The following is a 26,587-nucleotide window of genomic DNA, read 5'->3' as shown; positions in this document are numbered from 1 at the left end:
CTCCAGAAAGGGCTTTTATTTCTCCAGACAGCATTTTTCTAGTATCTTTCATGCCTTTATCGAGCCCAGCTAGCACCTTTAGAATCGTCATTCTGAACTCTAGATCTGACATATTACCAATGTCCATATTGATTAGGACCCTAGCCTTCAGTACTGCCTCTTGTCCTTTTCTTTCATCGTAAGCTTTCCCACCTTGTCATTTTTATCAAAATAAGAATATATGAACGAGAGAATAAAATACTTTTCCTGGTGGCAAAGACCCCAGAAAATGTGCATTAACCAAATCAGAAGAGACCCCAAAACATGGGGAGAAGAAAGGGGGTAAAAAGAAGTTAAAATTTTTTTAAATTCAATATATATTTAATTATATATATATATATATATATATATATATAGAGAGAGAGAGAGAGAGAGAGAATAGAACATAGCCACCCACTTGATTTTGGGTGTATTTTGGTCTCTTAGAAGAAACTACCTCCCAAAATTTTAAAGAAAGAAAAAAATATATATACAAAACTTAGGGTAAACATGATGAAGAGCTGGAATATGACTGTAAAGATGAAAATTTTAAAAAAATCTAAAAAAAAGATTGAAAAGTTTGTTGAGAAAAGAAAGAAAAACAAAGTGTAGAGAATTTGCTTAGGCTGGAAACTAGAACAAAGCCCTATGCTAGATTTAGCATATATTTTGATCTATTAGAAGTTGTATCTCAAAATCTTTCAGAAGAAAAACTCTATATGTGTACAAAAAATAAAGTTAGATACAATGAAGGATAAAATATGACTATAATGAAGTTTCAAAAAGATTTTTGTTTTTAAGAACTGTATTGTTAAGATAAACTAGTTAAAAAACATTAAAAGAGGAAAGAGTAGAAGTTAAAAAAAGTTAGAATAAGAAAAAAGTAAAATAAAATAAAAATTAATTAACTTTGCAAGACTAAAGAATCATGGGGAGAAAGTAATGAATTCCATGCTTTGCTTTCCCCTCCTCTGGATTTCTGCTGTTCTCCTTGATCAGTGAGCTTGGTCTTGGCTGGATGGTCTTGCTGATCTTCTGGGGAAGGGGTCTTTTGTAGGGATTCTCAAGCGTCTTTTCCCGAGGTGGAATTGTGCCGCCCTTGCCAGGGGCTGGGCTAAGTAATCGGCTTGGGTTCTCTCTCAAGAGATTTTGTTCCCTGAATGCTTTCTGTAGAGCTCTGGAGGATGGGAATGAAAATGGTGGCCTCCCAATCTCCGGCCCAGATGACCCAAGAGCTCAGGGCCCCACTCCCAGTGCACCCTCAGAGAAAAGTGCTCAATCACACCAAGCTCACCTGGCCTGTGACCAAGCGTTCCTGTCTCTGGCACACAGCCCCATTTGGAGTCTCCAAACCCAGCAGATTCCTGTCACTCTGCTTTTCCAGGGGAGTCTCCCTGGATCTGCCTCATGTGGGGTCCCTGCTCAAAAAGCAGTGGTCCAACTGTGCCATGGATCACAGTTTAAGGTAACCCTGAGCTGAGAGCTCACTCCTTGGCTCCGTCTCTGTAGCTAGCTTCTCTGCTTTAATATCTGCGAGCTCTGCTACACTCAGACCTCCAATCCTTCTGTGACCCTGTGGGACCTGAGACCACGCTGTCCCCATGAGGGCTCCACCCCAACTTAGTCTTTGGAGCAATGTCCCTCAATGAAACAGACTTTTTAAAGTTCTGATTTTGTGCTCCACCCTTTCCCAGGACCGGCCCCTCCATCCACAGTCTATCTCCCATCCCTTTGGATTCACTTCTCTGCACATCCTACCTTTCAGAAAGTGGTTGATTTTCTGTTTCTAGGATTGTTGCTCTTCTCTTCAATCTCCTGTTGGATTTATAGATGTTCAGAATGGTTAGAGAAGTATCTAACTAAACTCCTGTGACCTGATGTCATCCCAGCCTGATGTCATCCCAGTCTTCTACTCCTCTGTCATCTTGACTCCCCCCGTCTCCATGTATTTTTGATTACCTCTTACATTTCTTGGTTGACCCATTCATTGTTTAATACCATGTTATTTAACCTCTACATATTTGTGTTCTTTCCAGATTTTGTTGTTGTTGTGGTTGTGGTTGATTTCTATTTTCATAGCATTTTGTTGGAAAAGATGCATGGTATGACTTCAGTCTTTCTGGATTTGTTTAAACTTGTTTTGTGGCCTAACATGTGATGTATTGTGAAGGATGTTCTATGTGCACTTGCAAAGAATGTGTATTATGCTGTTGTAGGATGAAATGTTCAGAATATATCTGTTAGATCCACCTGTTCCAATTTATGAGTCAAAGCCACTATTTCCTTGTTGATTTTCTGTTTGAATGATTTGTCCATTGATGCAAGTGGAGTTGAAGTCCCTTACTCTTTTATATTATTTTCAGTTACTTCCTTTATGTTTGTCATTTGTCACTATACATATTTGGCTGCTCCCAGGTGAGGCTTATAAATATTTATAATTGTTATATCTTCTTACTGGATTGTTCTCTTTATGATTAAATAGTGTCCTTCTATGTATCTTGCTACAGTCTTTGTTGTAAAGTGATTTTTGTCCAATATATGTATTGCTATCCTGACTTTCTTTTCATTACCATTTGCATGATAAATTCTTTTTCATCCTTTCAGTCCCAATCTGTAAGTGTCTTTAGGTCTGAAATGTGTCTGTTATAGGGAGCATATAGATAAGTCTTGCTTTTTTATCCACACCATCACCCTATGTTATTTGATTAGGACGTTTAGTCCATTTGCATTCAAAGTAGTTATTACTAAGTATGCAGTTATTGCCATTTTGTTACTATTTTATGGTTGTTTTTGTAGTTCTCCTCTGTTCCTTTCTTCTCTTGCTCTCTTCTTTCATGGATTTCTGGCTTTTTTTAGTGATCAACTTGGATTCCTTCCTCATTATTTTTTGCTTATCTATTACTGTTTTTCGATTTGTCATTACCATTACAATTATATATAACTTCTTACACATATAGTAGTCTACATTAAGTTGATGGTCACTTAAGTTTACACCCATTCTTTACTCCTCTCCACACATTTTAGATATATGGTATCATACTATATATCTTTTTATTTTGTGAATCATTAACTTGTTTTTATAGATTCTAATTGTACTGCTTTTGTGTACTACTTTTCTTACTCCTAATTATGGTCTTTTTTTTCCATTCAAAGACTCCCCTTTAACATTTCTTGTAGGTCTGGTTTAGTGCTCATAAATTCTTTAACTTTTGTTGTCTGGGCAATTCTTTACATTTCCTTCTATTCTGAATGACAATCGTCTTGAACAGAGTATTCTTTGCTGCATTTTTTTTTTTTCTTTCAGCCCTTTGAATATATCATGCCACTTTCTTTTGGCCTGCAGTTTCTGCTGAAAATCCACTGATAGCCTTATGGGATTACCCGTGTTTGTAAATTTTTTTTCCTCTTGCTACTTTTATAATTCTTTCTTCATCATTGTGAGTTCTCTTAATCTATTTTCCTTTTTTATTAGTCTTTCTTCTCTCTCCTGTTGAGCTTGATTAATTTCCATTACTCTGTCCTCCAGGTCACTGATCCACTCTTCTGGTTCCTCTAGTCTATTATTTATTTCCTCTAGTGTATTTTTAATTTCATTTATTGAATTCTTCATCTCCAATTGGTTCTCACTGAGATCATCCACTCTTTTCTAAAGTCCAGTGAATATCTTTATGGCTAGAACTTTACATTTTCTATCAGGCATATTACTTATTCTGCTTCATTAGCTCTTTTGCTGTGATTTTTGTCCCATTCTTTTCATTTGGGGTATATTCCTCTGTCTCCTCATTTTGTCTAAGTCCCTGTGTCTTTTCTATGTGTTAGGAAACTCATCTACATCTCTGGCTTTTGGAAATAGTGCAGTTTTGAAGAAGTCCTGTAGGGCCCTATAGTGCAGGGTCCTCTGTTCACCAGAAGCTGGTGCTTTAGGGGTTTCTCCTATGTGTGTTTCTTGCACCCTATTGTTGTGGCTGAGCTGCATTTTCCTTCAGTCCAGTTGTCTGCAATGGCTCTCCTTCCCTGTTTTTAGAAGGATTTGGTCTCTGTGTTGTTAGTGGGCCAATCTGGGCCCTCCTTGGGCTTGAGTTGAATCAGATCAGGCATTTGCCAGAGATTCAGTAGCACTGAATAGCACTGCAGGGCATTTTCCCCATGTTATCTCCTAAGAATTTCATTGGTGGGTTGCACCTGCAGTTATACCATGTGCCTGCCCCTGCTACCACTACTGGGGCCACAGTCAGACGGGTGTGTATGGTTATGTATCCCATTCCCTAGGGCAAGAGTCACTTTAGAATGGTGGGTTGGAACTGTCTCTCAGAGCCAAGTCTACTGATTTTTAAAGTTCCTGGTGTTAAGCCCTACTTATTGTTAGGCCTCTCCGGTTCTCAAAGCCAATTTTTATGGAGATTTGTCTTCTCTGTGTCAGTCCCTTATGTTTGGGGTGCCTCATGTGGGATCTGGTCATCTCCCCTCTCCATGCCCACGGTGTCTCTTCATCCTGCAGATAGTCCCTTGGGTCCCCTTTTCTCCCACTACATTTCAGCCTTGCCTACTGCCTCCTGGTGGCCTCTTCTCTATATTTAGTTGTGAAGAGTTTGTCTGCCAGGATTTGGGTCATTTTCTGTGTTATTTACATTGATATGTGTGTTATCTAGTTGTATCTATGGGATGAGGTGAGCTTAGGATCCTCTGTTCTGCCATCTTCCCCAGAAGTCTGCTTATCTTTTTCTTTTTGAGTGAACTTTGATAGTTCATGTTTTTTTTACAAAATTTTTCATTTTATCTCAGTTGTAAAATTTATTGATATATATTATAATATTAATTTATTATTTTAATTTTTGAAGAAGCTGCAATGGTATAATTTCTTTTTTTTTTCTTGTTATGTTGGTAAGTTTTGTCAGAATTTTATTCAATGCATTTGATGTTTACAAAAAACTGGTCCTTGGTTTCATTAATTTTCTCTATTATTTTATGTTTCTTGTTTTCTAAGTTTCTGCAATGGTCTTTACTATTTACTTTTTGCTATTTCTTTTGAGTAGGATTTGCTCTTTTAAGGTAAACAAAAAATTAATAGAACTGTTCAATGATATAAATTTTTCCTTTGTGTTATTTTAGCTTTATCTCACAAATTCTAATATGTTGTATTTTCATTTCATGCTATTCAGAATATTTTCTAAAGTTGTATTTTGATCTCACTAACCCTATGTTATTAAAATATGTTATTTAATTTCTAAACATCCACAGATTTTTCTGGATATCTTTCCATTACTAATTTCTAATTTTATTTTATTGTGGCTAAAAAACATACTTTGTATGATTAAATTCTTTTAAATTATTGTGAATTCTCTTCTGACCCAGACAGCGGTACACCATTCTTACTCAATTACGAACTCACCACAGTGTGAGTGTCCCTAAGTTTTTATTTTAGGAGGTTTGAGTTTTCCTCTGTAAAATAATGAATGGCCAAATTTTGTGAAACTTACATATTTGTTTAATCTATAATTTTCATTCTTTTTAAAAAGTATTTTATTTAGTTATTTCAGAGATAGAATGGGTGGAGTTGGGGGGGTAGAGGGAGAAAAACCCAAGCAGACTCCCTGCTGAACACAGAGCCCAATTTGGGAATTGATCTCACAACCATAAGTTCATGACCTGAAGCAAAATCATGAGTCAGACACTTAATGAACTGAGGTGCTCCCAATCTGTAATTATTTGAGAGGATGTTCTTACACTACAATTTCAGATCAATCTATTTCTCTTTGTAGAATTCTAGTCTCTGCCATGATAGAATAATTCATAGATGGCCTGCTTCTTCCAGCCATAAACTGTAAAACTTGATAGACAATATGAAGCAATTTTTTTTTTTCTTTTGAGGCATTGGAAAGCAGATAGTACAAGGCTATGATCCTAAAGAAGGAAAACACTTGATTTGAATTCCACGCTCACCTTCTCTTCTGGTGCAATCTGCAAACTATGGTACTGGGAAATGGGACACAAATAAGATCATCAGGTTATCAAGGTGGAAGTGACAGTAATCAGATTCCAGATATTATGATGAATTTGATATTTGTCCGTCAGGGAACTGGAGGTGAGGAAACTATATAGAAGGGAGTCTCACAAATTTGCATGGGTTTCCTTCTGAGTTCTGGCCAAATACTAAACCTATATGTAGGTCAGGCAAAGCCTGAAAGAGAACAGTCACTGGGAGACTAAAAACTGGATGGAGATTTCATAGGTCCCACAGTGGTAAGAGATACTAAAGCACAAGAAGATACCTTGTTGAACACAAAAGAAATTTGACTGAGAAAAAAGAAAAAACACACTGTGAGCCAAGGGCTAATCTGGTCTTACACTAAGGATTATAGTAGATCCATCTTAAACATAACCAAAACTGAATGAGGCCTGGCTAAATGATAGTAATTATACTTCTTTCAAAATAAAAATCAACACTCTTTAAAGGAAGACAATATAATCACAATACTCAGCAGCATAATAATGCAATGTACATTAAACAACAACAACAACAACAACAACTGGCATTTATGAAGAATGAAAATGTAACTCATTACGAGGGGAAAAAAATCAATAGCAACAGCCATAAAAATAACAAAAATCTTGTTATTGGCAGAACATGAGCTTAAAACACCCACTAAGATACATTCAAGTGTATAAAAAAAGAATATATCGATACCACATGTTAACAAATGGGAACCTGAGTCAGAGAAGTTAAAACAGAAAAACCAAATAATCAAATAGAAATTCTAGAACTTAAATCTTAATATCTGAAATAAAAAATGCAAGAGATGGACTTACTATAGATTTAATACTACAAATGAAGAGATAATGAAGTTGAAGACTGTATAAACTAATTTGGTCATATTTATCAAGTCTCTTATTCTTTTAAATTTCCTCTTCCTTTTTCTTGCCATGGATTTATCAAAGAAACAATAATTTTTCCTATATGAAGTTCTACATTTTGGATTTAAAGAACACTCTCATTCCAATATCTGATATTTTTCATTTTTTCTAGTGTTTCTTTTCTACTCAGTTGTAAATTCTACTCCCAGTGTTTTCTAATGGAAGTCTCTATCAGTTTCTTGGAAATATTCTGAGATATTTCTGAACCTCTAAAGCAGCACCATATGATAGGATGATATGAGTCATATAAGCTCATAAAAGCTTTAACTTTTCTACTAGCCACATTATAAAAAAAAAAGAAAGAAAAACTAATTTTAAAAATGAATTTTAAATACTTGACTTATCATAAATAATAACATTTTAATTTTAGATCAAAATAAAAACTTGGGATATATTATGTGCTCTTATGTTTTTCTTTTGGGAGGCACTAAGTCTCCAAAACCTGGTGAGTATCTCATTATGAGTTAATTTTAATCCAGACTTGTTCAATAGCCATATATGGCTATATATAGCTACTGGCCACTCTATGTGACACCTGGGCTCTTGAGATGAAACTACCCCTGATATTCATGCAGTTTAGTGTGGCTTGGTGAATATTTTTAAGCTCTCACCCACAAATTATATCCTATAGATTATTTGTCCTGTTTCTCTCAATTTTCTCCGTGTGTGGGAGAATATACGTTGGGATTTTCTGCATTCTAAGACCTTAGAGCTATTAGAAAACTCCTTTTTTCTTGTCCCTGCCCCCATTACTTTTGCACAACTATTAAACCCATTAGAGGTCTATGAAAGATCTGCTGTTTCAGTCATGTTCTGGCCATGACTGGGTTGGAGGAATAATTTATAACTTACTTTTGTTGAAACTTAACTGCTTGGGTGTTTTCTTTGCTGTTCCAATTGCTATTTGTTTCACTGTTAAGCTTACAAAGCAAACAAAGCATCATTATTTTGTCTTATTCAGAATTATATCTCCTTAGATTTACCTACATTTTCTACCAATTTGTTCAACAAATCAAAACCTTTTTTCTAAGATTTCTTTTAATGCTTAATAAATTCACCATTGAAAAGTTTCTTTTGTGAATGTTATCTGGTGTCTGATTAATTTTCTTTTATTACGTTTCATTGGTTTCTTGGTCCATCCCTTTTTTTCCAGTTTTTAATTATATCTTTCCCTCCTTATGATGTTATCATTTTGATAAAGTAATCTTTGTATATTTCCTTCAAAGGTTTTTTTTTTTTAAACAAATCAAAATCTTATTTGGTTTTATTTCTACTTAATTTTGAATGTGAGTTCTGTTGGACATTTAGTTATTAATTTGTATTATGATTTTAAAGATATTTTTCTATTGTTTCCTGGCAGCAAGAGTTGTTGATAAAATGTCTGATATTTGTTCTTTTGTAAGAAACAAGAATTTTGTTCATGGAATCTTTTAGGAAATTTAATTTGTTATTCTTGGGATTCTGAAACTTCATCAAAATGTATTGGCTATGATACTCACTTTCTTGGAACTAGGTGTGCCCTTTTGGTCTGAAATCTCCCTCAATTTTAAGAAGTTGTTTTTTTTTTTTTTTTTTAATTCTGTATCTGCTTTTTCCTGTTTTCTTTACTTCTGTGACTACATTTGATTGATTTTGGAATTTCTGTACCTATTCTCCATGTTTCATTACTTTCTTTAATTCTTCCATTTTCTTTTCCTTTCTTTTATCTTTTCCTTTCTTCTCTTCTCTTCTCTTCTCTTCTCTTCTCTTCTCTTCTCTTCAACTGTGGTTTATTTTTAGTTAAGCCAGAAGAAAATACCACCTAATGGGTCTAGAAGATTTCAAGATCTTCAAGATCTTGAATTTTAGGGAGTTAAGTATGAAGACAGTAGTTGTACCAAACTTTAACTGGTTTTTTTTTGGGTTTTTTTTTTTTTTTTTTTTTTTTTTTTACTTCTAGGCATCCTAAAAGAAGGAGCCAAGAGAAAGAAAAAGACACTTTTTAAAATAATAACTAACCAATGGAATAGAAAGTTAAAGGAAGCCTAAGAGGAACCGGACAGTTGTTCTTCTAAGTCAAAAAGGGCAACAAAGGAAAGAAAAGGAAGAAAGAAAAAGGAGATGAAGAGGAGGAGTGGGAGGAGGGAATGGGGAGGTTGGGGAGAAGAAGGAACAGGAGAAGAAGAAAAAGAAAAAGAAAAAAATGGTAGGTCTGAGATGCCCTGGCTTCCAGATGAACTAGACATCAATGAGAGGAGGATTATCAAGGCAGAATACCAAAGAAAGTCTTACCAAATGTGCAAATAAATTATAATAAATGTGCTTTACTTTAAAATATATGTGTCTTAAATAACTCAACGTTTCTTTTCATTCTGAGTTTTTTTAAGAAGTCTTTTTTTTTAACTGCTGTAAAGTCATTTACTAAAAATAAATATTATGCTTTCATTACATCACTTTCCTAGTTTTTTTTATATTACAATTAAAAGTCATACAAATTATGCAAACATATTTACAAAAAACTGAGCCAGCATCATTTAAACACTCCTGTTTTTCAAAATTCCTTGTAAACGGTTTCCAGAAACTCCCCAAAGATTGTTTATTTTTCTCTCTCTTCTTTAAGGTTTGTGTAGGTGTGTGTTTGCATTGTTTAGTTTTAAGATGAAAGTTCCCAAATCTCTCTTGCCTGGAAATTCTCTGGAGCAAGCAAGGAAGATGAGTGATGGAAGGGGTTGAGGGATTGAGGAGAGAAGGCAAGCATGTATCCAGATCCTGTGTAAAAAAGGCGAGGGCGATCAGTGGGCCTGCCTGTGCAGCCTCCACAAGTTGTGGGCACCCATGAGCCTGTAAGTCTGGATGAGTCTGGCCTGGTCTTAGGGGTCAAGGACTTCTGACAGCACTCATGGGGAGAACAGATGAGCACTGACTCAAAACTCTACAAAAGTACAGTCCTACGACATCTGGGATTTTAGCAGTAATGCTAACATCTATAGGTTTTTTTTTTTTCCTTTAATTTAAAAAAATGTTTTTTTTCTGATTGTTTTCCTATTATATAATTATTTTAAACTTCTTTTTAAAAATTCTGTACAATTATTATGATTTTAAGAGGAGAATGAGAAGCATTTACAGACTTTTCACAATTATCTTGTTTTGTTAGTCCCTTTTTTTTTTTTTTTTTTTTTTAGATTTCATTCATTTATTTGACAGACAGAGATCACAATTAGGCAGAGAGAGGGAGGAAGAAGGCTCCCTGCTGAGCAGAGAGCCTGGTGTGGGGCTCCATCCCGGGACCCTGGGATCATGACTTGAGCTGAAGGCAGAGGCTTAATCCACTGAGCCACCCAGGCGCCCCTGTCAGTACCTTTTTTAACCTCCTCCTTTTCTCATACTGCACAGTTAGTGAGCTTTAATATTTTTGTTGCTTTCCCCAAATATCCATCTATTTGTTCAGCTTAATAGCTCCATCCAGACTTACAATATAGAAAACCATAAAAAAGTGTCATAAACTTGATTGAGGGTAATCAAAGACCTCTCAAAGTATCAAAGAACTATTAATTTGTTGTTTTAAAAGCATTGAAGCTTTGTTTGTTTTTTAGTTTTTAAATTTCATTTTTTTATTACATTTTTCAGGGAATCACTCTAAGCTGTTTCAAGAACAGCGATGAGGAGAAAGGAGGATCTCGTCCACCCATCCTCTATTTGACATAGAACTACACATCTGCAATACAAACTTTGGTCTTTTACTCCCAGAATAGCTAAAGGAATAACAGAGATGCTCAGCGGCATCTTCCCAGCTGCCCCATGGGAACCAGGCCTGCCACGCGTGCCCACAGGCTAGAAAAGTCCTGGCGATCAGTGAGCAGCATTTCTCCTCAGTTCCAGCCCTTCAGCATTCCCATCTGGTCTCAAATTATTTTGTTGTAAAATTGTCCCTTTTTGTGCTTTTTTCCTTCTCAGTTTTCTCCATCTTCTTCTGTATGGCATATGTATTTTTCACCCGAACGTGTGCCCTCTGAACCCCCAGATTCTATACTTTCCTTAATGAAATGTTACAATTCACAGAGTGTGTCTGGAGTCTCCAGCTTGCTTGATATTAGCTGGTATGTCAACGGTTCTTATTTTTAGTTTGTGTTGAGAGGGGCTTGTTTTTTAGTGTAGCCTGTTCAGCATCCTGCCCTGTTTGAGTCCTGGTCTCCCCCAGGCAGAGGAAATAGACCCCCAGAAACTAAGTATGGGTAATTGGCCTCTCTGGGCTGCTTCAGCTGCACTTTGAGCCTCTTCATGCCCATCTGGAAGCTGCTCGTGACCTGGTTGGCCTGTTTATTGGAGCCTTCTCTCTATTGCTGGCAGATTAATGGAACTTACTGAGGACAGAAAGACCTGTCTTACCTGACCATAGTCAGCACGGTGGTGGGCTGGACATGCATACTTCTGACTCCAGCGTAGGGGACTGCACTGGCAGGGCTGTGTGCTGGGTAGGGCTGGATGCCTTTGGTAAACACAGCTTGCACTGCAAGTTGCCCACTGATCTGTTTCGGGGAGGTTGGTGAGAGGTTCGCCCCAGTAGGGGATGGGATGCTAGCCATGCACAGCTGGTGAAGTGATGCTCCAAGAGGTGCTGCTGCCTGAGGCTGAGGTTATGTGCGAATGCACCAGGCCATTCATGTTGAGGGTCACCATCTGCTGCATCTGGGCATCAGTGAAGGTAGCTATGGGGTTCAGATAGCCATCCTGCTCGACTGACGTCATTAGTACTGCTTGCTGTTATGTCTGTGTCTCTGTGTCAGTGCCATGGGCACCAAAGAGGATGGCTATGTAGTTGAACACGCCCATCTGGCCAGCCATCCGTCACATTCGCTGGATCATGTTTTCCTTGTCAGTGTCGGCAAACTTGACCACCAGATTGGGTGAGGCTCCCAGCCTAGTCTAGCTCTTTCCATCTTTTTTAAAATGTGTTTATAACACTAAGAAAATTCTCTGAGACTTTCTTCCATTTGATTAATTTGATTTCTGGTATTGGCCATTTTTCTCTTCTGCCTGTTAGTTGAAATAATCTTAATTTTACCTTACCAAATTTATTTGCTGTTTATAGGAAACCTAATTCTTTTTTATAAGAGAAATATTATCCTAACCACTCTGATGAAATTACTTATACTTAGAGTCTTTGCCTTTCTTGTTAATTCTGTCACTTCAGCTGTTAGTTCTTTAGTCTGTTAATTTTGGAACTTAAATTACTGTTCTTTCCTCAACTTTTTTTCTGAACCTTATTCTTTTGTCCAAATTTTTAAAAAGATGCTCTTTGCTTGAGGAATTGCCTTCTGCCCCTATTCACTTTTCTGTGCCTCTCCGTGTGTTTTAAGGAGTGGGAAATGATAGTTCTCAGAGTTCCTTGCCAGCTGACTTCTGGCTGGGCTCTACCAATAGTTGGAGGAGGAGGACTGATATCCATGTTAATAGAACAGTAGCGGACACCTACTCTGGAAAGAGCCTCTTTCCTACAGTCTGCAGTCAGAACCAGCCTTTGTCTCCCTTGGTGCTCTTGTTATCCCCATTTGGAACCTTTTCCAGTGTTCATACTTTGATTTGGTTACTTCCTCTCCCATGCTACAGTATCAATGGCGAGGCCCTTTGTCAAGGTCTAGGTATAGCCATGCAACCTCTCCTGTTCATTGTGGGCTCTAGGGAAATAAACCCTTCCCATTTGTCCCCCAGCTTTACAGATCATAGCTCTTTCCTGCGGTGACTAATATCTAAGTTATCTCACTATTTCCCTTTTGTTCTCTTAGGCCTTCCAATAACCATGTAACCATTTTTCTGTATCAAATTTTCTCTGAAATAGATAAAATGGGTTCTATTTTCCTGGCCTTTGAATCTATTCTCTATCTATTCTCTATCTGTCTTTGGAAGCCTATTATAGAGAGTTGCCAGATAAAATACAGGATACAATATTTAGTACATGCTTGTAGTGAGAAATTGTCCATTGTGTACCTAAATTTAAATTGAATTGAATGTCCTAAATCTTTATTTGTTAAATCTGACAGCCCTATGGTTATATTCCTCAACAACCTGCTCTTTTGGTCATGATAGATTATGGTTTGGAATACACTGCTGAGAGAGATGTGCTGTTGCTGGTCAGATATGAGGCTTCTTGCCTATTTCTTGAAGTAAATATCTATCTGAGGCATTGTTTTCCCTATCAATTCTACCAACAGCACTCATTGCCTTAGACCAGCAACAAGTGCATATGCTGCTACAAAAACAGTGCCCTTTGGATTTAGGGAATCATACTATGTTGGAATTCATCATAGGAAATCATTAATGTTAAGAGACAGTTTTCTTAAAATAACCCATATGGGTTTATCCTGAGTAATTTTTTATTTGAAGATTTATAGTTTACTCTTCTTCCATTCAGTTGAGTTGAATGTGTGCATCTGCTTATTGGATGGTTCATATGTGAATCTACTTGAAACACTTCATTTACCATCTCTAAATAAAATAGGCCACATAGACATCCTACCTTGTTCTATAACACTGTAGAAGGTAACTACTTAAATTTCTATTTTTCTTTTAAATTAAGAGGAAAAAATGAAAGATAAACATACGGCTTGTGATTAATGTGAAACCTGAATTTAATCATTCATGCAAGGAGTTTTTGGACTTCATGTGCAAGACCTAACAGATATAATGGCACATCTCAGAATTAGGAAGCAGATTTAATTAGATAATTAGTATTTTCTAGCTCAGTTCCCATTTTGATTTGTCTTCCCTATTACTCTGGAATTCATCAGATCTCATGTATAGAATGCCAAAATTTAGTTAAATCCTTTCCCTACTCCATGAGTTAAGCTTTCCTGAAGGGAGCTTAACCTAATACCTAATTCTGCGAAAACATAGTTGTACTTTATTACATTTTTCTAATATCTTTATATTTGTTTTCTACATGTGGCAAGATATACAAATAGGGTAATTTGGCAATAAAAGTTAAAGATACAGAAACAGTTGAGTATGATACAGAGAGAGGAAGATGGAAAACATCTCTGTAAATATGAGATTAAGTCCATTAAAAATAATTTTAAATGAATAAAGTAAAATACCTTAGTCAAGAGTCTTGTTTTTATTAACAATTCTTTTTTCATGGCTAACAGAAAAATCTAGGCAAATAATTCATCCATTGTCTTATTTGTACTCAGGCTCAAAGGGAGTTATTGTCCAACTTAAATTATTGAAAAGTGTGGGCAACTAAACTGTAAAAGAGTGAATGCTAAACAATGAATATTAACTATGTTTTCTTTAGAAAAAAGTATATATGCCTGATTCTTATTCTATACTTCTTATATACTTATATAAGAAGTATATACTTCTTATATACTTATATTTCAAATCCAGTTATTTCTAACAAACAAACTTACTCTTTCTTGTTTACAGGAATATGAGTGATAAAGACTCTATAAAATGAAAAATGTCCAAAGATGTTAAATAATTTTTGATACCTTTTCAACGTGGGTCCCCCAGAAGCTGACTTGATAAGGAGACTAATGTGTAGGATAAGCACCTGAGGAAGGAAATAAAGAATGAACAGGCAAGGGGAAAGTTGGACGGCAACATCTCCTGGGGCACCTGGGTGGCTCAGTGGGTTAAAGCCTCTGCCTTCAGCTTGGGTCATGATCCCAGGGTCCTGGGATGGAGCCCCGCATCACATCAGGCTCTCTGCTCAGCGGGGAGCCGGCTTCCTCCTCTCTCTTTCCCTTCGTCTCTGCCTACTTGTAGATCTCTGTCAAATATATAAATAAAATCTTTAAAAACAAAAAACAAAAAACATCTCCTGAGCCCAAATGGAAAAGAGTCTGGGAAAACTACTCAAATCATTCTTCTTTATGGTGAGAGCACTGGGCCAATATAATCATGTATCCACCAGTGATACACATTGAGCAAAACCAGGAGTGAAATGACTCTCTCCAGCTGAGGACAATTTTCTAGGAAGGCTAATAGCTGGAAGCACTTCCACAAGCAAAGACTTTATCTTTCAGGCTTGAAGGAAGTTCTGAGCTACAACTCACAGACAGTATCCACTAAAATGTCCTAAAGGTCTTATTTGGCAAAGGAGCTAACACTGTAGTTACCACTTGAAAAGAGAAGGATGATCAAATAAGGACAGAAATAGGAAAGTCAAAGATTCAGTATTATTAATGAATGAGATAGAGAAAAAAAAGAAAAATACATGGGGCGCCTGGGTGGCTCAGTGGGTTAAAGCCTCTGCCTTCGGCTCAGGTCATGATCCAAGGGTCCTGGGATCGAGCCCTGCATCGGGCTCTCTGCTCATCAGGGAGCTTGCCTCCCCGCTCTCTCTGCCTGCTTGTGATCTCTGTCAAATGAATAAATAAAAAATCTAAAAAAAAAAAAAAAAAAGAAAAAGAAAAGTGTAATGCTTCTGAAAAACCCAATATATTCTATTGCATTCTGGTTCAGATCATAATGATTGGCATGGGGGAGCATGGTTAATATTTAACCCTATCATGAGGTAAGTTATTAGATAATGTTAATTAGAACATTTGGCACAAGTTAAAAATAAAAGTAAAATTCTTTGTACCTCTGTTCTGTAGTTACAGGATTAGGCCAATTAAAAACAAAACAATAGAGTGGAATAGAATATCCATTTACTGAATGTTTGATGGTGTCTAGCAGGTCCAGCATTTACTTGTTGTGACAAAACTTTCTGAAGATACAGAAGATAATTTTACAGGGGCTCTATCTCTGAAAAATTCAAACACACACACCTAGTCTTAAGGTCAGTGTTCATTTAGTTTTCCATGTAGACACTATATTTTCCTTTCAAACACTGAAAATACATAAACCTTTACATTTAACTAGATTTCATTGTTGATCTATTTGGTCTCTTATGCTTGTCCTCCTCTAGGGAAGAACAGAACACACAAAGTATGTTTCCTAAAATTACCTTACATTTTTCTGAACCTCCCCAGAAAATTATCTTGCTAATTTATAAGTGAACCATTCGTGTAGTAAGATTTCTTTTGAAACATCAAAAATTCAGTGGCTGGATTAGATCCAAGCAATGACGATGCTAATAGATTTTTTTTTTAATTTTTTAAATTTATTTTCAGCATAACAGTATTCATTGTTTTTGCACCACACCCAGTGCTCCATGCAATCCGTGCCCTCTCCAATACCCACCACTGATGCTCATAGATTTTAAATGAATTATTGTCATATAAAACTATTTCTACTGGGGCGCCTGGGTGGCTCAGTGGGTTAAAGCCTCTGCCTTCGGCTCGGGTCATGATCCCAGGATCCTGGGATGGAGCCCCACATCAGGATCTCTGCTCAGCAGGGGGCCTGCTTCCTCCTCTCTCTCTCTCTGCCTGCCTCTCTGCCTACTTGTGATCTCTATCTGTCAAATAAATAAATAAAATCTTAAAAAAAAAATCTACTAAGTTCAAAAAATATTCACCTGGAAATATTTTGTAGTTCACCTCATTTAATTATCTCACTTATATGAGATACAGACTCAGAAATCAAGGTTACACAGTGAGTTAATTGAAGAAACAGGACCAGATGCAATTTGCTGGACATACAGAAGAAGTTTGGAATAGATGTTTAATAAATGTCAAAAAAAAAAAAAATATGTTCCTCAGTCATATGCGATGTTTCCATTAAGCAATGTGGAATATGTCAATATGGAACAAGTTTCTCATCCTATACCTCAATCATGACATCTATGATTTAGAAGAGAGAAGAATTTTATTGATGGGGAGAAAATAAAAATTTAGTGGTGCCTGAGTGGCTAAGTCAATTGAGAATCCGACTCCTGATTTTGCATCAGATCATGGTCTCGGGGTCATTAGATGGAGCTCCATGTCAGGCTCTATGCTGGATGTGGAGCCTGCTTAAGATTCTATTCTCTCTCTCCCTCTCTCTCTTCCCCTCCCCCTGCTCACACACACTCTCTCTTTCTCAACAACAAAATTAACTAGATATTTCAAAATATAATATGGATTCGAGCAGTTATGTTTTACACAATAATATACTTTGCTATCAAATGAATATTTTCTATGATTTATAGATTTTTCCAAGACAGTTAAGTAGCCGGAACTACTAATGCACCCTGTTCACAAACACAATATTCTTCCAAAATCTCAAGTAAGTGAATATCTTCACTTACTTGAAGATCAGTCAGAGGTATCAACTGCTGATGGTTCCTAAATTCTTGTTTTAGAAAGAGAGGTGGAGCCTATAGCAAACACACAGAGTTAATAGCTAAATAAAAAGAGCTTTTGCAGTTACGTATTGGGGTGTCAACGAACAAGGTAAGAGCACTGATATCCTTCATATTGATATTTCTTCTTTAGTTTTAAACACAATTGTTTTGTTCTTTGGTGATAACACTTACATAGAGCATGTGAACAAAAAACCTATGTTAAATCTTTTCAAAGTGTACCTTTACAGTATATGTGACAATGCAGTAAGTCCCCAGAAAAGTCTAAGGGAGGAAATTTCTTATGTATATGAAATCTCTAAACACTTTTTTGTTGTTTTTGCAACATTAATAAATAAAGGTCTCATTTCTTATACATTAGTGCATAATTTAATAAATCCATCAAATGAGTCGTATGTTTCCTTTTTATCTTAATAAAACACTATAGAAATTTAATACTTTCTAATAAAGAGAAGTATAAATACATAAAGAAAAACAGAAGAAAGGTCACCTTCTTCTGTGAATAAATTTAATATGGCTTTATTTTTATATCATTTATGGTATGGTAACAATGTGAGAGTACTTATTTAGGCTTGAATAAAATATAATTATTTACTTTTCTTAAAGAGTATCACTATAAAGAAAACAAACATTAAACACATGTTAGACATGCAGAAGGGTCCTCGCTTTTAGCTTTACAGGAAGGGAATACTAAAATTCTAAATATGGGAGTAAATTTTCTTTAGTGTTATTTGATACTAAGGAATAAGTTAACACATCTTTCCTGAGTTTGTTTATAGGCCCTTTGTAATGTCTATTGGTAAATTGACTTTGCAAACATTCGAGTCTGCCAAGTGGCTTTCTCTCACTTTCTAGGGTGTCCTGTGCAAGATTATTTAGTAAGGTTTTTTGTTTGTTTGTTTTAAATTTAGAATAATTTTGTTTTTCCTTTCAATAGTACCTGAGTCCAGGGTCCAGGGTGTTTTTTTTGTTGCTCTATGGGGTTGAGACAAAAATAATTTTTCCATACTTTTTGGTTCTGTGATTGTTAATGAATTTTAATTTCCAAAGTCCTTTGGTGATCTATCATATTAAAAAAAAAAAAAGTGGGAAAGAAAGGAAAAAGTCCTGTTAAAGCTATGTTTAAGGAAGCATCACAGCAGGGCTGAGTTTAAAGAGTGGGATCTGACTGTCTACTTGTTGTCCTAGGGAGCAAAGTATACTTGATTGATCTTTTCTTTAGTTTCCGCATATGTAAGTGGTACAAATTCGTGTCAGAAAAGGATGCTGTAAGAATTAATGAGCAAGGGACGCCTGGGTGGCTCAGTTGGTTAAGCAGCTGCCTTCGGCTCAGGTCATGATCCCAGGGTCCTGGGATCGAGTCCCACATCGGGCTCCTTGCTCAGCAGGGAGCCTGCTTCTCCCTCTGCCTCTGCCTGCCTCTCTGTCTGCCTGTGCTCGCTCGCGCTCTCTCCCTCTGTCTCTGAAAAATAAATAAAATCTTTAAAAAAAAAAAAAAGAATTAATGAGCAATTCCATTTAAGAGCTCCATGTCTGACAACTTGTAAGCATTTAAAAATGCTTATTGTATTATTGTTGTCATTGTTACTATTTTGATGGCTCTGTTGAAAATATTCCTGACAGCAGTTCAATTTCTCTCATGAAAAAAAGTAAATAATCAGGAAAAAGTTTTGAAAACATATAAAAGAAGATGCAATAAATTGATCCAATGTATTTTCATCTGGCAAAATGTATTTTGTACTTGACAAAAATGGAATTGCGAGTATACTAATTACTAATCCCATTGTACTTTCTGACATTACAAAAATAAAAGTTTATAAACAATTACAGATTAGCTGATAATTCTTTAAAATGAAACTTTGGCCTTTTGATACTTCTCAGTACCCATTATAGATGTTTAGAGGATGGGATGAAGACAGAAGGCTAAACAAATTATAGAAAATCTATATTAATATACAAATTCCTGCAGCAAAACCTGAGTGATTATTAAACTGAAATTGCTGTTTAGACAATTTTCCCGAGTTATCACTGGACACAAAAATGTGCTCGTTCTATCAGAATGTTTTTAGGTGCGAAACTGTCATCCTTTTCTGGTGATCTCTTTGCAGAGAACACAAAATGCAACCAAACAGTCTGAGTCTAGGTGCTCTTCAGAAAGGCCTTCTGAATCTCTTGCCTTCTCTTTTATTCTCTAAACACATGAAAAAAGCTAACAAGAATATAGTGACCTAAAGGATCACATTACAACACAATAAATTGAACGATATTTATATATCTTTTGATAAAACCCATGTGTTGGTACACACACACACACACACACACACACACACACACACACGCGCATGCACACGCACACCAGAAAAGCCAAAATAAACTTTCCATCTGAATTAAATTCTCTAAGAGCAGAATTCTAAGAACAATATATTTGAAGTTGTATAACTAGGTCCCTTATTTTTTTCAAAAAAACTTATTATATATCATCAGAAATTTAGGTCCTGGATCAGAATACCTTTGGTAAATATGAGAGGCACTAACAAGTTATGTAAAGAGATAACACAAGGAAGCTTATTTTAATCACTAGCAAGCAGCATCAGCTATTCCTTGAGTAATAACTATCATTCTCCCCAGATTTAACATGTAAAGTCAAAATTCATTTTCATACTTAACTGTACTTATATTTCCTATCTACGCTAAACAGTGCTGCTTCTTTCTGCTCTGTAATTTTTGGTCATATTGGCTTCAATCACTATATGATTTTGTCACAATATTCACTCTGAATCTCTTATTCTCTTTGAAATTAAACTTAAATTTCATGAACATCATAGTATGCACTTTCCTCTTCAAAGCACCTGTGTGTTTTGCACCTGTATATATACATATGTGTGGTTTTATTTGTGTGTGTGGGTGTGTCCACTGGAGAGATGTCTGTTTAAAAGCATGATTTCTTGAAAACAATGCACAAGCATATAGCCCAGACCAAAGGGGGGGAAAAAAAAAAAGGGAAGGAGAAAAAGATGATGCATTGATTAATGGTGTAAAAATCTTTGATACATGGCTGCATCACTTACAGAAATAGGGAAGTGGTAGAGTTAATTTTGAAATGAAGTTTAGACAGCTGATACTATGGCTGTTGAGGTTGAATGGACTAGCATATTGGCAACCAAATAGTGTTTCCCCTCTTAGTTCCTTTTATTTTTAAGTTTAATCAACTCTATTTTTTTATGCATCTACACCATATAGATTCTATATGCACAAACTAGACAGCTATTGTTTAATAAACATTTACCATCTGAATAATTTCAACAGGCTGTCATAATAAAATATATTACTCTCCTACATTATGGTAAATATTTGGCTGCTATACATAATTAGTAGTTTTTTAGTTATTAGAGTTCTCTATTTAAAAAAGGTTTTTATTTAAAAAAAAAAACTCTTTTCTATAAACTAATTTAAAATACAGGCATTACTAAGGCATCTGGGTGGCTTTCTGTTAAGTGTATAACTCTTGATTTCAGCTCAGGTCATGATCTCACAGTGATGAGATTGAGCCCAGAGTCAGGTCCCTGCTTGGTATGGTGTCTGCTTGGGATTCTGTCTCTCACTCTCCTTCTGCTCCTCACCCCCATTGCCCCTTGCTCATCTGTGCTTCCTCTCTATCTCTATCTTACTCAAAATAAGTAAATAAAATCTTTAAAAAATAACAAATAAAACCCAGTCATTATTATATAATGAAAAATAACCTTTGCTGATGATTTAGTAAATGGGAATGGGAAAGTGGCTCTCACTTTCCGTTCTCAGTAAAGATGAATGATTTCTTACAATATTTTATATTCTTGAGTATATTAACCCTTTACCTGGAAATGCACCATTTAGCCAGTTACTCCAATACTTTGTGCATTTAGTTTGTTAATTGTACTGGATATTCTCTGGTTACTCCTACAGATCTGCTCTCCACTCTTCCACTTTCCTCTGTCCCCTGGAAAGCTGATCTTTATGAACTGCATCAAATGAATTCCCTTGCTCTCTGGCTTCCAGTTGGTTTGGCCAATGGAACTACTAGCAGTGTGTTAGTGGTTGAGTAGAAAGACAAGTATAAAGCCAGATCCTTCACTGCCTAGTTGTAAGTTGATGATGGTGGAGACCTTCTCTTAAAGGGTCAGCAGCCCTATCCTATAGTTGTAGGTGTTACAGAGTTCTGGTATCAACCTCCCCCTTGTCACTTCAACCATATAGGTAGTAACAGATGTCTGCTAAAACTATCCCTTACTGGTCTTTCTTAACTCTGTCAACAGCTTTGTAGAACAAAACATCTTAATATTAATCTCTCTTAAATCACCCCTTTTGAGTGTGCCATATTTCCTCCCAGGAATTTCAATGATCGCATTGGATTAATTTTTTTTTTCTCTCCAAAATTTTTGCTCCAAGTCACTTTTTTTACAAAATATTGAGAACTGATTTTACAGCACCTGAGTTTTTTATTTCAGATTCTCAGGTGGGGGTTTTCTATTGGAAATGTGAAAAATGAGGTCTTTTCTACATGATGATTTCAGGTTATTGCAGAAACAAGAGGGGCAATGGGTATGAAAAAGCAATTTTAAGCTTGAAAAAATAAACAAAAAATACATTTTGATAATTTCCTCATCATTTAAAAGACAGAAACATATTTAGTATTATCATTCTTATCATTATTAAATGTGGCTTTAAACAGAAGTTTTTAAAGGACTATGACTCTCATATTCTTGTGAACCTAGTTTTCCATCCCACTGAAAAATTTCCTATTTCTTTTCCCCACCCCTTAATATTTTGCCATAACACTGAATAAAATTTGAATTATAGAGTAATTTCACAGATATGGATCATTTTCTTGTCCGAAGACATTTAAAAACCTCTGGGCCAGAAATCCTTAATTAATTAAGAAGACAAAAAATGTTGGTCAACCTATATAAGTCAGATGAACAAAATATATAAATAAGAAGTCATGGAAAAGATCTGGTTTTCTCTTAAAGTTCAGGAAAACAGATGCAAAATATAATATGTCAGCTAAAAATAAAAATAAACGGCAGCTGAGGAGGGATTTAAAATTCAGAATAATCAATTTAAAATAAAATATATTGCTTTGGGCTTCCTGTTATACATAAAGCCAAAATCAATAGTTATTATTATTTTGCCTACAACTAAGTCTAATAATCATATAACAAATGGCATTATTGCATTTGAATTCAACCATTTACAGAGTTCAACCATAGGAAAGTCAAGTAACTAATCAAACCCAAACCAACACAAACCAGTAATTTCATCTGCAGATGCATATGAAAATCAAGAACATGTAGCAAGGTAATGTTTGCCTCCTGATTCTTATTTAAGCTTCCATATGCCAAAACTGAATTTTTTTCATTCATAAGTTACATTAACGATCTAAGTGCTACCCTAGATCCCATTTATTTTTATTTTGAGGTTTCAATAATGACCTAAAGAAAATGTGCAGGATAAACAGACATTCCAACTTCATTTAGCTGGTTTGAGTTATCTCTGTAACCCTAAGAAAAGCTGTCAGTGTTTGAACAAGAGTTGAAGTGTCAGGGAGGAAATGTCTGAAATAGAGTTTAGACATGAATGAAATGAGATTAAAGAAAGTCTACATTGTTTTTTGTAAACTTAATCTCTACATAAAAACTAACATCTGAAGAGTAAATCTATGGAGTATTGCCAAGCATGTCTATTAATATGAAGTGGGAGAATGAGTGAAACATTTGCAGGTTTCATGAGAAGTAAAGACATGCCTTCAGGAGTGAAAGACATTAACATCTTATGGTTGGTTTGTTTGTTTTTAATAATATCTGTCAATCAAAATTTATGAATTAAAAAAAAAACCTGCTATGCCAAACAGATTAGATACAGAGACCTAAGAAAAGGAAGATGGATAGAATTATTCATGGGGCAAATAATCTTTCCCCTTTCTTGCTAAGAATAAGCAGAGCTGCATTTGTGGAAACTTAACTAAGCAGAAACCTGCAGGGTCTGCTCAGTGCTGCTGACCTGCCAGCTGGAAAGAGCGCTGAGTTTAAAGGGTTTAAGCTCTCAAAGAAGCCAAGACTTGGCTGATCATCTTGGGCTCAGCATATTGTGAGGCATATGAACACTCTCTTCAAAACTGGCAGGGAAAAAGGAAGGAAAATTGAAAATCTAAACACAGTAGCCAGTTAAAATTCAGACAATTGTAAGGGTTGTGTTTTCTCTGAAGCATTTGCTTATACTGTATGTTATCGAATAAAGAAATAAATGGATTTACTTTTTGGGGGAAGAAGAGAAGTATAACTTGAGATTACTGCACTACTCTTAAAGTGCACTGAAAAAAAAAAAAAGGCAAAAAGAGAGAACATATAGATATTCTAGTATGAAATACAGAAATTTGTGTCATTTTTCTTCATGTGATCATTTTTTCCTCTGTCCCTAGAAATATGTTTATATTATTTGTTAACAAGTTTTATTATTAATTTTAACAAAATTAAAAAAGTTTAAACACATTTAACATAATATTGACCATCTAATGAATAAACTTCAGAGGCATGCTTTTTGAAAGAATATGTGTAACAACCCAAAAATTAACAATGGCTTCATTAAAAGTTAAAAAAAATTGGCTTGAAAAAAGTTAAAGATACTACTTTCTATTCTGTTTTCTAGTTTAACATTTCTGGGTTTTCTGTATATGAGAGAAAATACAATGCCCCTCACTCCTGGGAATGTAAAAACATGTTGCCAACATCTCAAACTGACTTAGTTTGGATTTGTTGCATTGATAAAAAAAAAAAAAATACTAAAGACATTCAAAGTTCACCACTCCTGGGTACTTCATAGGCTGAGGGCCTGAAGGGCACATGCAGCCCATATATCTGCTATCAGGATTTCTCCTGATTCCATTCAGAACTGCTGAGCTGCAAGTTGAGAACTGAATGCTTATTGGTCACATTACTGACAAGTTTTTGCAAGGTTATGGATAAAGCATTCACTGAAGTTACAATAAACAGTCTTTCACATTATATTTACATCACAGTTCTAGGCTGAAACTAAAGTCCAGTTTCAATGCAGAAAATGTCTTTTCCTCAAGAAAATGAGAAACATACAAGAATAAAATATATGTATCATCTGAGATTCAATTCTGAATGATTTCAAATATGCATCTGAATATTAGGAAACTTTTAAATATTTCTTCCATTTACATAAGACTTCTTTTTAGCTTAATCTCTTTATTTATTTATTTATTTTTTAAAGATTCTATTTATTTATTTGACAGAGAGAAGTCACAAGTAGGCAGAGAGGCAGGCAGAGAGAGGAGGAAGCAGGCTCCCCGCTAAGCAGAGAGCCCGACGCGGGACTCCATCCCAGGACCCTGAGATCATGACCCGAGCCAAAGGCAGAGGCCCAACCCACTGAGCCACCCAGGCGCCCCTAGCTTAATCTCTTTAAATTACTCTTTCAGTTTTGGATTAAATCTAATCAGTGTTTCAAGATACTATTATTCTAGAAATCAAAGTAGAATTCAATATTCTACAAAATTTCTACCATGTGTAGAAACATTAACTACATCAGTAAGGCAGAAAAAAAAAATAAAATTTTTATAAAGGAATTTAGACATTCTTTACTATTAATACAAATTCAAGAGAAAAGGAAGGGTAGGACTTTTTTATTACCTCTGGCCAATAAATCAAAAGTTATTTTAAATGGCTCTTTTATTTGAGAAATATATCCTTTTCTAGGAAATAAGTTTTCTTTCTGATATGGTCTTGCTCAAAATCTTTTCAGTTGAGTTGTTTTCATTGTGCCAAATTGAAGTTTTTATAAATTGTTTATGGGTGTCAAAGCTCCTTAATAGTTCAGTTGGTCTGTTTCCTCTCCAAGCAATAGTAAGTAGGCAACAACATTTCTGTCAGTGTTAAAAGTTGATCTGCCAAGTTTTAATGCATGGCTCAAGCAGGAGAAGCAGTTTGGTGGGAAAGCAAGCTGTCCAGTACTTGACAAGATTTAGTTTGTCAACAGTATGGCTGAAGGTGTTTGACATGATACATTCTCTCTCCATCAGACTTCCAGCCCTATGTCAGAATGTATATCCTCACCTGGACTCAATGTGCTGAATTCTTTTCACATTTAACAGGAAAAGGAAAACTATGATTAAGGAACAACAGTAAAGGATATTAGAGTTTTTACACATTGATTTTCAATGAGACTGTGACTAGAGATAATGAACGCTTCTTTATATCCAGCAGTAAATTCCCTCATCTAGTCGTATGAAGAAAAAAAAAATCTATCTTAAAAAAATTACATCATAAGAAAATCTACATCACCAAACTAAGGAAAAATGCAGACACCATGCAACTGAAGGGATTTCTCTGCAGTCTGAAATGGCTGTCTTACTTGGCTGTAAATCTCTCTCACACAATGCCTGGGGTCTTGCTTGCAGGGAAGTAATGAAGTTACACTGCCTGAATGAAAATTTTAAAAACAAATTAAGGCAGAGGACCTTGCCAACTATCCCTGATTTGTGGTAGGGCTTATCAGTAGCCAGTGTGGGGTGATTCACTGTGAGAACACCAAATCTCTTTGTCGCAGGCCGCCATTTTTCACTCCAGTGTCAATGTATCAGGGGAAATGAATGCAAAGTGTAACAGTCATAGTTAGTGTCAGGCATGTTTGTAACACACGCACAGAGAAATTTACAGCTGGGAGAAACTATGACACATCTCCTAGTGACCTGCTTTATAGAGTTCTACTTCTGACTGATTCAGTAACAGCGACATGCCTTTAGACATGGCGACCTCACTGATCTTGAGTGTTTCCAACATGGCTATACGTGTTAAATTACTCTATAAACCAGGGTGTTTAGAATTATCTTATGGTATGTGTTTAAAGTGAAGTTCCTCAAAATTCACACTGTTTTTTTTTAAATAATCATATAGTAAGTTAACTCATGAACTAAAACTTTACTAATTTAAACTTTGTAATAACTCAGACCAAGAACAATACTCTTTCCTATTATCTCTAAAGAAATAATGTTTTACACCAATTATATGTTATATTATATTAACATCATAAATTTTTTGATTTGTTTCATGATTTTGTGGAAATAAAAACTCTTCCCAGGTACTGGAGGTAATTTAGAGACATTTTCCTAAATTGACTATTAGCTTAAAATTATTGTTATTAATATGTTTAAATTCTTTGCTAGCTTAGCTAAACTTAATTGATATAAAGCTCATTTTCCTATTTTGGAGAACACATATCAGAGTTAAAAGACTAGACACTTCAGCCAACTCTTCTATGGACCCAGGCACATTCTTACACACATGAGATTTTTGTACACCCATGGATGCTGAAAGAGGTAATTGCAGGATTTTAAAAACAGAATTACAATGTGTTATAATTGGTTAAAGAAAAAAGGAGGAGGGTGCTATCCAA

At 35.5% G+C, this 26,587-nt stretch overlaps 1 pseudogene; it reads right to left on the bottom strand.

Moving 5' to 3' along the window:
- Nucleotides 1–378: 378 nt before the first annotated feature.
- Nucleotides 379–25,974, bottom strand: LOC116589312 (annotated as a pseudogene).
- Nucleotides 25,975–26,587: the final 613 nt, after the last annotated feature.

Source organism: Mustela erminea, chromosome 4 (genome assembly GCF_009829155.1).
Source record: "Mustela erminea isolate mMusErm1 chromosome 4, mMusErm1.Pri, whole genome shotgun sequence".
NCBI lineage: Eukaryota > Metazoa > Chordata > Mammalia > Carnivora > Mustelidae > Mustela > Mustela erminea.
The sequence above is the reverse complement of the archived record's forward strand: the minus strand, read 5'-3'. Positions and strand labels throughout refer to the sequence as shown.